The sequence below is a fragment of the Acomys minous genome, assembly GCF_964271855.1.
Source record: "Acomys minous genome assembly, chromosome: 7".
NCBI classification, from domain to species: Eukaryota; Metazoa; Chordata; class Mammalia; order Rodentia; family Muridae; genus Acomys; species Acomys minous.
The window spans coordinates 28,264,249-28,274,063 of record NC_140488.1 but is presented as its reverse complement, the minus strand read 5'-3'; the positions used below and the strand labels follow the sequence as shown (position 1 = coordinate 28,274,063).

Genomic DNA, 9,815 nt, shown 5'->3' with positions numbered 1-9,815 from the left:
TTATATACTCTGGCAACATCCTTTTTTATTGCACTAGAAACCGATGTTGAATTTCTTGAATAATTACATAAATAATCCATGCACTTTACTTATTTGTGTGTCCATGTTTAATGATATATTGTGCATGTAACTTTCAGAAATATGATTTATGACACTTTATATTACCACAGAGGGGTGTTTACTTGAAATATGTACTTGAAAATATCATATAAAATGATGTTATTTGATATATATTCAGAAATGATCTGTTTTTTAAGAAAATATGAGCTGAAAAACCTAGTTTCAATTAAATCATTTTGAGAGCACTCCTAATTGAATTTTCAGGTTTACATGATGTAACAGACTAATGCACATGAATATATAAATTATATTTATTTTATTCTCTAGTAGTTTGCTTTGGAATCAAATATAACTATGAATTGGCTAGTACTGCCTTCAAAACATTATAAAGCAAATCCACATCATATAAATCTAAAATAAAATGTTCAGTATGTGAAGAAATTTCTAAACAAATTCTGAAGCCCACTAAATATTCATTTCACTTCATTATTTATCTTGGATACTATATATGTGGATTTATAAAAATGAAAATAACCCTTAAAGATACATTCTTGAAGGTTTTGTGGTTCAGTTGGTGTCCCAAAACCTCTACAGGAGGCCTTCCATAGTTATGGAAGATAGCCAATTCAGGCTCCATGTCCCCCATTACTAGGAGTCATTGCTTCTGTTACTCTTATAGATGTCAGGAAGTTTCTATTGCACTAACTTTCCACCTCACCTTGAAATGCTCCCCAATTCCAGTTGTCTCCTTAGTATTTCCCTCTCCCATCTGATCCCTCCTTTTGTTACTCCCACCTGTCCCCAGTCCATCCATAATATCTATTCTGTTTTCCCATTTCAAAGAGATCTTTGCTTCATCCAATAGCTTTTCTTTGTTAGCCTCTTTGGAATTGTGGACTGTAGCATGTTTTCTTTTCTTTTATGGCTAATAACCACTTATAAGACAGTAATAGTGATTTGTCTTTTTGGGTCTAAGTTAGCTCATTCAGGATGATTTTTTTTCTAGTATAATCCATTTGTCCACAAAATTCATGATATCATTTTTTAAAGCTAGAGTAATACTCCACTGTATATATGTACCACATTTTATTTAACCATTCTTCAGCTAAGGAATATCTAAGTTCTCCTGGGTGGGAAGGCCCAGCTGCACACAGAGGAAGGGGAAGCAAGCTATCCTGATGAGACCTGATAGGTTGTAGTTATATGGTGGGGGAGGAGGTCCCCTTCTGTCAGAGGTCTAGGGGAGAGGAATAGGGCAAAAGTGGGATCGAGGGAAGAAGGGAACCAGATGATACAAGTGAGGGGATGACAGATGAGATGTAATCTGAATAAATTATAATAAAAAATGAAAAACAAATTCTATCTTTATCCAGCACTCAGCGAGGCAGAGGCAGGTATATTGCAGTGAGTTTGAGGCCAGCCAGGGCTACACAGAGAAACCCTGTCTCAACAAAAACAAAAGCAAACACACACACACACACACACACACACACACACACACACACACACACACACAAACACACACACACCAGCTTGAGAAGGAAAGAGTTTATTTGGCTCATGCTTCCAGTCACTTATACTCATCAAAGGAAACCAAGACAGGAACTCAAACAGGCCATGGAAGGGTGGGTGCTGGTTACTGTTTTGCTCACCATGGCTTGCTCAGCCGTATTTCTTATAGAATCCAAGACCATCAGTCCAGGATGACCCTCTGCCATCAATTATTAATTAAGAAAATGCCTTTCAAGCCTACATACAGCCTAATATTATGGAAGATTTATTTTTAGCTGAGGTCCCCTCTTCTCTGATGACTTTTTTGTGTCAAGTTGAGATAAACCTATCCAGCACAAGCACTCTTGGGCATATACACAAAGGAGACCTCATTCGATGAGAGACACTTACTCCACCATGTTGAATAGAACCAGAGAGTTTAGATATAGACTAAGGGGCTAGCATGTGGCATATATCCCAAATAATTGAAATAGGATGTGTTATTATGCATGGATGTGGGGTGTGGGACAGGAAGAACAAGTATGAAGAGGGAATTTTGGTAGAAATGGATAAAACTAAGGGCCATTTGATGAGTAGTTTGGAAGCCTAACATAGTAGAAGCTTGTATAGATGTATATGAAAGTGGTGGTAATGGTTATGACAGAGACCCAATTAATATTTCTTGTCACCAAATAAAATTTCTAGCACTGAGTTTGGATTACAACTACTTAAGTTGTTGAGTGACCTCAGACAAAATAGTCCAGAGACATAGAGTCAAAACTAGTATTACTTTATAAAGGAAATAAAGAAACATGGCAATAAATGACTCCTAATATGTCCTACTATACTCATAGATCAGGGCCTTGCTCAGCCACCATTGAAGAAGCATCCTCCTGTAGCAAATGGGAACAAATACAGAGGTCCACAGACAGGAATTATTCAGAGTGAGTACATTAGTCAGGGTTCTAGAGAAAAACAAAACTTATAAAATTAATCACTGTTTATATATAGAAAGAGAATTTATTGACTTACAGCCTGTAGTCTAGCTAATCCAACAATGGTTGCCTGTAATTGTAAGGTCTAAGTATCCAGTATCTGTTTAGTCCACAAGGATGAATGTCTAAGTTTGTCTTTAGTATATGCTAGAATCCCAACGAAATAGGCTTTGGTATCAGTAAATAAATGGACTTCCTAGTGAGGCCAAACCAAACAAGCAAAGAACAAAAGCTTCCTTTTGATTTCCTTATATAAAATTCTAAAGGATGGTATCACATAGATTAGAGGTGTGTCTTCCTGCCTCATATGAGAACTAAAGTTATGTCTTCCCACCTTTAAGTTCCAGATAAGAAGAATATCTTTTCATTTCAAATCAAGCAAAATTTCCTCAAGTATGCCCTTTTATTTGGGGGTTTGAGTAAATTCCTTATGTAGTCGGGTTGACAACCAAAATAATCATCGCAGTGAGAGATTTTGGATCACTCAGCCCTAAGTTGCATGGCTCTGTCAAATTCTATCCGCCACAAGGGTTCAAGGAACCCTGTGGAAAGGAGGAAGAAAGAATGTAAGAGCCAGAGGGGAAAGAGGACACCAAGCAAACAAGTCCCTTTTAAAGCACACGATCAAAGTCTAAATAAACTCACTTAGACTGAGACAGCATGTTCAGTTCCTGCATGGATCTGTATGAGATGGGATCACATTGCTGAAAACAAAAGCAATCACTAACACAGAAGCAATCACTAATTGATAATCATTAATAATAATTGTGTTTTCTAAAAGGGAGTGTCATTGAGAAAACAAAACAAAATAATCTTAGGAGTTGGCTGCATGTGCCTGCCCAACAGTAGATGGCCAACAGAAAATGAACTGAATGGCATCTTTGGACATTCCATTTCTCATAGTTTTGAATTATGGCTCTTCCTTTTGTTTTGTTCTTTTTATTATTAATTTTATTTCAACTGAGAATTCTTTTAAAATGAGAGTGATAATGATATTTAATGGATGCATTTGGTATTTTTTCTCATCTTATCGATACTCAGAATTATTATCTTCTAAATCCTATAGCTATTTTTGTATTTTCATTTTTTCCTTGTTCCCTTTTCTAACTGATTTTTATTTGAGTCACATGTTCCTACACACTTCTTTTCCATAACACATCTTCATCTCCAAGATACAATCTCCTAGTCTTTTTTAATGAGCTTATGCACTCTAGATATTATCAAATAGATAAATGATAAATATAATCATGATCTAGATTTCAAATTTCCTCAACCATTTATCTGTATGTGTCAGAGAATCATGAAGCCCACCCCTTTCAATCTAAACTAAGATCTTTAAGCCCTGCATTTTATCTTACTAATTTCTGACTAGCATTTTACAGTTGATGATCTTTGTCCTTCCAGAACACTGAAGTTATACTTACCAACTGTAACAGAAACAGTATCTTAAAAGTTATTATAAGCCTCATAAATAATAAAAACATAATTATACCAAACATGCAACTACACTTAAATAACAAGTCACTTCCATAGCTCATGCCTATTAACAAACTAGAGAACAAAATAGGTAGGTTAATCCAAACTTGCCATTTATGCAGAAGACTTATAAGACATACTAATTGTAATCTACTTAAAATATACTAATAAAAAGATAATTTGAATAACAATACCCTGCAAAGAAAAACAATGCTGCTCCAGAAAGATGGATTATATTAAATGAAACATCTTATCACCAGGAAAAACTTACTTGTCTATGAGTCACCAAAGCCTCAGAGGCACGTAAATTATCACAAGCTATTTCTATTGTTCTTGGTTGCACAATATAACTGTTTAGTAAGACTAGTTGCCTGAAACACATGTCCAAGCAGTCTTTGCTGGTGGATACCCCACAACAAGAGCAAACTGAAATATTAAAAATTATCATCGGCCCTGGCCATTGCCTGCTTAGATCTGCCAGACGGCCAGGTCCTCAGAGCCTGTGAACAAGTAGGCCAGGCTCAGCCCAGCTTCTGAGCAGCCAAGTTCTGTCACCTTGGGTGTGTCTGGATGGCTGTGTGCTGTAATCACGGAGGCCCTGGCCTGAGGAAAGTACGTCATGTTGTCATGCCTCATCAAACACTTTGAGATAAAGCACCTCTCCAATGAGGACTTGATTTACCAGAACATGTGGCAGGGCACAGAAGTCACTGTGTTGGTCAAGACTTTCACTGACCAAGGAAAGCTCATCCCAGATGATGTCATGACTCTGCTGGCCATTCATGAGCTGAAAAACCTCACCCAGTGTAGCTGGCTTTTGGATGGTTTTCCAAGGACACTTCGGCAGGCAGTAGCCCTGGATTGAGCTTATCAGATAGACACAGGGATAAACCTCAATGTGCCCTTTGAGGTCAATAAACAACATCTCACTGCTCAATGGATTCATCCTGCCTGTGGCCGAGTGTGTAACATTGAGTTCAACCCTCCCAAAACTGTGGGCATCGATGACCTTACTGGAGAACCACTGATTCAGCATGAGGATGACAAACCAGAGAAAACGATTAAGAGACTAAAGGCATATGAAGTCCAGACAGAGCCAGTCCTGTAGTATTACCAGAAAGAAAACATTGTCCAGAACAGAAACCAACAAGATCTAGCCCCATGTATATTGTTTCTTACAAACTAAAGTTTCAGAAACTATCCAGAAAACTTCTGTTACTCCCTGAGTAGGGCAGTGATTAGAATGAAGCAAGGCCTCCTTGTCTCTCTTTTCCTTGACTTATCTCTTTATTTCAAAGCTCTTTTCCTAAGACTTCTATGAAAATTTATGAGTTCTTCTTAATGGCTTTCTTTTGGGTATTACCAAGAATGTGCCAAATGAGTCAGATACTAAGGCTGATCTGTTAAAATAATCTCATATGTTTGGCCTAGAATCTAATTGTCTTCTGTGGAAGTGCAACTAGAAAACATCAGAAATGTTGAAATTTTAATAAAACAAGTCAGAGCACAATTTTAAAAAAATGCAACCGGTCATTGTCTAACCTTTTCAGTTAGTCAACATGGGTGACTACATGGTCATGTTTTTCTGGAAAAGTTCAAAAAACTACATGTCACTTGAGGCAGATAAATAATCTCATTAGGGGCTTTTGCATAAGCCAGTGTACCCTTGCAACCCCAAAAAGATGTTTTCTAGCCTAATGGGACTTGATAATGGAAGACACTGTTATAGATTCCAGAAAGAAAACAACTGGCTTTACAGATGTTGCCAGATGCAAACTCACTGCTATTTACAGGAAAAGCAAGGGCACAGGCCACCACGCTGTACAAGCTGTGCTAGTTCAATTTGCTACAAAAATGACATTGGTGCTTAAGAACATGCGACTTTGATACAGCTTGTTTTCTTTTCCAAACCTGCATGCACTGAGGTATATAATTTGTGTTAACTGACATGTAAATTCTAGAATGAGCCCTGGTAACTGGCAATGGAATTAAGTCCTAGGTTATCATATATTATTCCATCTGAATACTGTTGTTTTAAAACCTGTCAGTTTCCCTCTTTGATCCAAGTGGACTGTCTGCCTTGATGAGCAAGTGATAGTTAAAAGAAAACTAAAGGGTAAGAAAGAACACCCATGGTAGTTTGCCACTTAAGAAGTAGATGGGAAGTGCCAGGGAAGTGCCTTGGACAGAAAGACCAATTAAATAGTCAACAGATGTAGTAACAAAAGGAATTTGTCCAATAGGTTCAAAAGCACTGAAGCTGAATTCCATTGAGGACATTTATACCTGTATTGAAGTTCTTGAATTCAAGCTCCTCTTGTTTCAGGCTCTCTTAAGTTCTAGGATCACTGTGTACTACCACTTCCCATGCCATTTTAAAGGGAACCCACTCTTTTTTGCACCATCTAAGTAGCTGCCTCTTCTACCTACAGCACTGGGAATCTGACTCAGCTTTGTGTGCTGGACAGGAACCCTATCACTGTGCTATCTCCAGGCCTTAGGGTTTTTGTTGTTTGAGACAGGATCTTACTATGTAGTTCTGGCTGTCCTGGAACTATGTCATCACCAGGCTGGCTTCAAACTCAGAGGTCCACATGTTTTTGCCTCCCAAGTGCTGAGATTAAAAACATGCACTACCACAACCAGGCCCAGCACTTAGGTAGTGAGGTAGACTTTCACTATGTAGCCCAACCTGGTCTGTAATTATTATGTAGTACAAGTTGCCCTCACATTCATGACCCTCTTGTTTCAGCCTCCTGAGTGCATAAATTACAGGGGTAAACCACTAAACCAACTTGGAGAAACCACTTTAAAATATCAGTCACTTTAGATTCATTAGTGGGAGAAGGGTTTATTCTTATATATTGTGGCCGGAAATGAGAAAATACGATAAATGGAAGAAACAAATTCTACCTTTCAGGAAGATGTATTCTTACTTGGTGCTAAATCAAAGAATCAAGTCCTTGTATAAGCCTTTGAAATTCTGGCCTATTTTATTTCAGACACTTGAAGTACAAATGCCAGCAAGTGGTTCTTATATTTTGGGAGTGAGAAGGAAACTTGATGATCAGCCACATCCAGTGATATCAGCACTGTGGCTGTTGCCTTTTGCCTCTGGCCCTTCACAGGCCCTCAGTGCCCTTCCTGTATGCTTCTGTGATGTCTTAGTGGCTTCTAATAGTTTTCAAAAAGTAAAAAAAAAATATCAAATTGTCTTGTGATTGCTGTTGGAGAGCTGTTTTCACAATACCTTGCCTTTAGCTCTTCAATGTAATGACTTAAATTTGTTGTCTTGTTACACATCAACCAGATACTTAGGTTGCTCATTTACAAATGCAACTATCATTGCCATAGGCACCACTTGACTATGTGCACAGGGTATATGCCTGCAACAGAAGCTACCAACAATAAGTGAGCAACTCAGTTGCTCTTTGCATCCATATCCAACAGTTGGACTTGGTGAACCCAACATATACTACATTTATGGGCTATTGGAACACATGGAGGAGCCAGTGCTGTAGAAGCAGATTTGGGAACACATCATCCCCACAGAAGATAAAGAGCTGAAAAATGGTAGTGATCTTAGAGTGGAAGTTGCTGCTGGAACTTGATGGGGGAATGGAGCAGCTTTTGGAACCTGAGAGACTGATAGAGGCACTGATAGGAGATATGACAGTGGAAGATGAGTATGCAGAGCCTGCTATTTCCCCAGAATAACTATAAAATAGCAGGTTTTTTGAAAAGATGGTTTTAACAACTGGACTCATGAAAGTGGAGGGAAATATGGTAGAGCAGAACTGTGTACTTCATGTCACGGTGGCAAAACTACAGACAGCAACTAAGGGTATGGGAAAGATATGAAAGAACAGCTGCAAGAAGACAAAGAAAATAAAATACTGAATAGGGCTGGTCCTTGGCACATTGAAAACCATCAACATGGAGCCACTTCTGGGAGGGAGAAGAGCTCAGGGCCACAATGCTGCCCTCAGGCTGTCTCTTGGCATCAGGACTAGAGCTCATGTAGGTCTGTTCCCTGGATGCTCTGCCTAACCACAAGATCACCTTGACTCTGGCTAACATCAGGATATACAAGATGAGCCTTGCCATGTTCAGTATTTATGTTGCCTCAGAAATCAGAAACCTTGAACCAGAACAATTATAGCAGAGGGAGGGAGGCTTTTCTGTACCACCAACAGTATAAATAAGACACAGAGACATTCATATAGTTTAATTTTAGGTCTTTAGCTTGCCAGATTCCCAGCTACCATAATAGATTCGACCTTACTATTCCACTTGCAACTCACCCTGTGGCTAGGCTCTTTTATCTCTCCACTCTTGTTCATATCTGTTTGTTTCTTCCTCCTTCTGCCTCTGAAACTTCCACATTTCTTTCCTCTCCCAGAGTCCCTCACTCTCCTAGAAGTTCTGCCCTCTACTTCCTGTCCCAGATATTGGATGTCAACTCTTTATTATAACCAATCAATAAGAAACTGCCTGACCTTCAAGTATCTGAGCAGATGTGGAAAGAAATATATTTACAAATATAAAGCCAATGATGGGCCATAGAAATCATAATACCAAAATCTTGCCACTACATAGCTCTCTGCTATTACAGAATTAGCAATTGAAAATACAGAGATATGGGGGCTAGAGAGATGACTCAGTAGTTGAGAGTACTGGGTGTTCCTCCATAGGTATTGGGTTCAATTCCCAGCAACGATGTGATTTCTCACAACTCTCTGTAATGGGATCTGATTTCCACTTCTGATATGCATATACATATCAGCATTTATACACATGAACTATATCAATAAATAAAATAAAAAATACAGAAATATTCCTTCAGACATGTCAAGGAAAGGTACCTCAAACAACCAATGACTTGATGCAATGAATATTTGCATATTAAGCTGTTTAGCCAGAAAAATATATATTGTGTGACACAATGTGGATTTTCAGTGCCACTTCAACAAAAAAATATGAATTAAAGATGTAGGTAAGGTGGAGGAATGGAGTGAGCATGTGCACAGTGGAGAGATGTGATGCCAGTGATGGGTGTGGGAAAAATCTGTGCTTGACCGTGGGAGCAAGTTGTAGAGCAGAGTTGGCAGAGTATTATGCAGCCTAGAGCTCAAGCAGGATCTGTCCCTGACCACATGCCCAACTGCATGATTGTTTTGGCTCTGAGTAATAACAGGATGTCCAAGATAGAGAATGGTATATTTTCTCAATTGGGCCTCCTCAAAACACCCCAATGGCCTGTTCTGACCCCAGAGGCCATATTCATATATGCGATTCGTGCTACATTCAGAGAATGTGCTGGTGTTCATGGTCTGTGCTGCCATGCTAGGTCATGTTGAAACCTGAGGTACTTGTGGATGTCTGTAATCTGTTGCCCTACAGGAGGCCATGTTGACGTCCATGGTCCATGTTACCGCTAAAAGCCATCTGCACATTCTTGGTCTTTGCTACCTGAAGCCATAATGTCTGTGGCCAGTTCTTCAACCAAGGGAGATGATGGTGTCCATGGTCAGTGCTAAGATTGAGGGCAGTGTTGATTTCTGTGGTTTGTACTGCCACTGAAGATGAGGCTGAGGTCAGTGGTCTGTGCTGTAGCCAGAAACCATGTGGAAATCCATGATCTATGGTGCCACTGACTAAACAGCAAGGAAGCTTCTATTGCAGTGATATCAATAATGGCAGACTCACAATTGAAATTTAGAGACTCTTAAACCCTCTGTAACAACCTCTGTATCTCCACACCCACACAGGAAGTCATTGAAGAGAACTCTT

At 39.0% G+C, this 9,815-nt stretch overlaps 1 pseudogene across 1 annotated transcript; it reads left to right on the top strand.

The window, feature by feature from the left end:
• Nucleotides 1-4,681: 4,681 nt before the first annotated feature.
• On the top strand, nt 4,682-5,248 carry LOC311601607 (GTP:AMP phosphotransferase AK3, mitochondrial-like; annotated as a pseudogene). The gene has a single exon. The product of its transcript is annotated as a GTP:AMP phosphotransferase AK3, mitochondrial-like (transcript).
• Nucleotides 5,249-9,815: the final 4,567 nt, after the last annotated feature.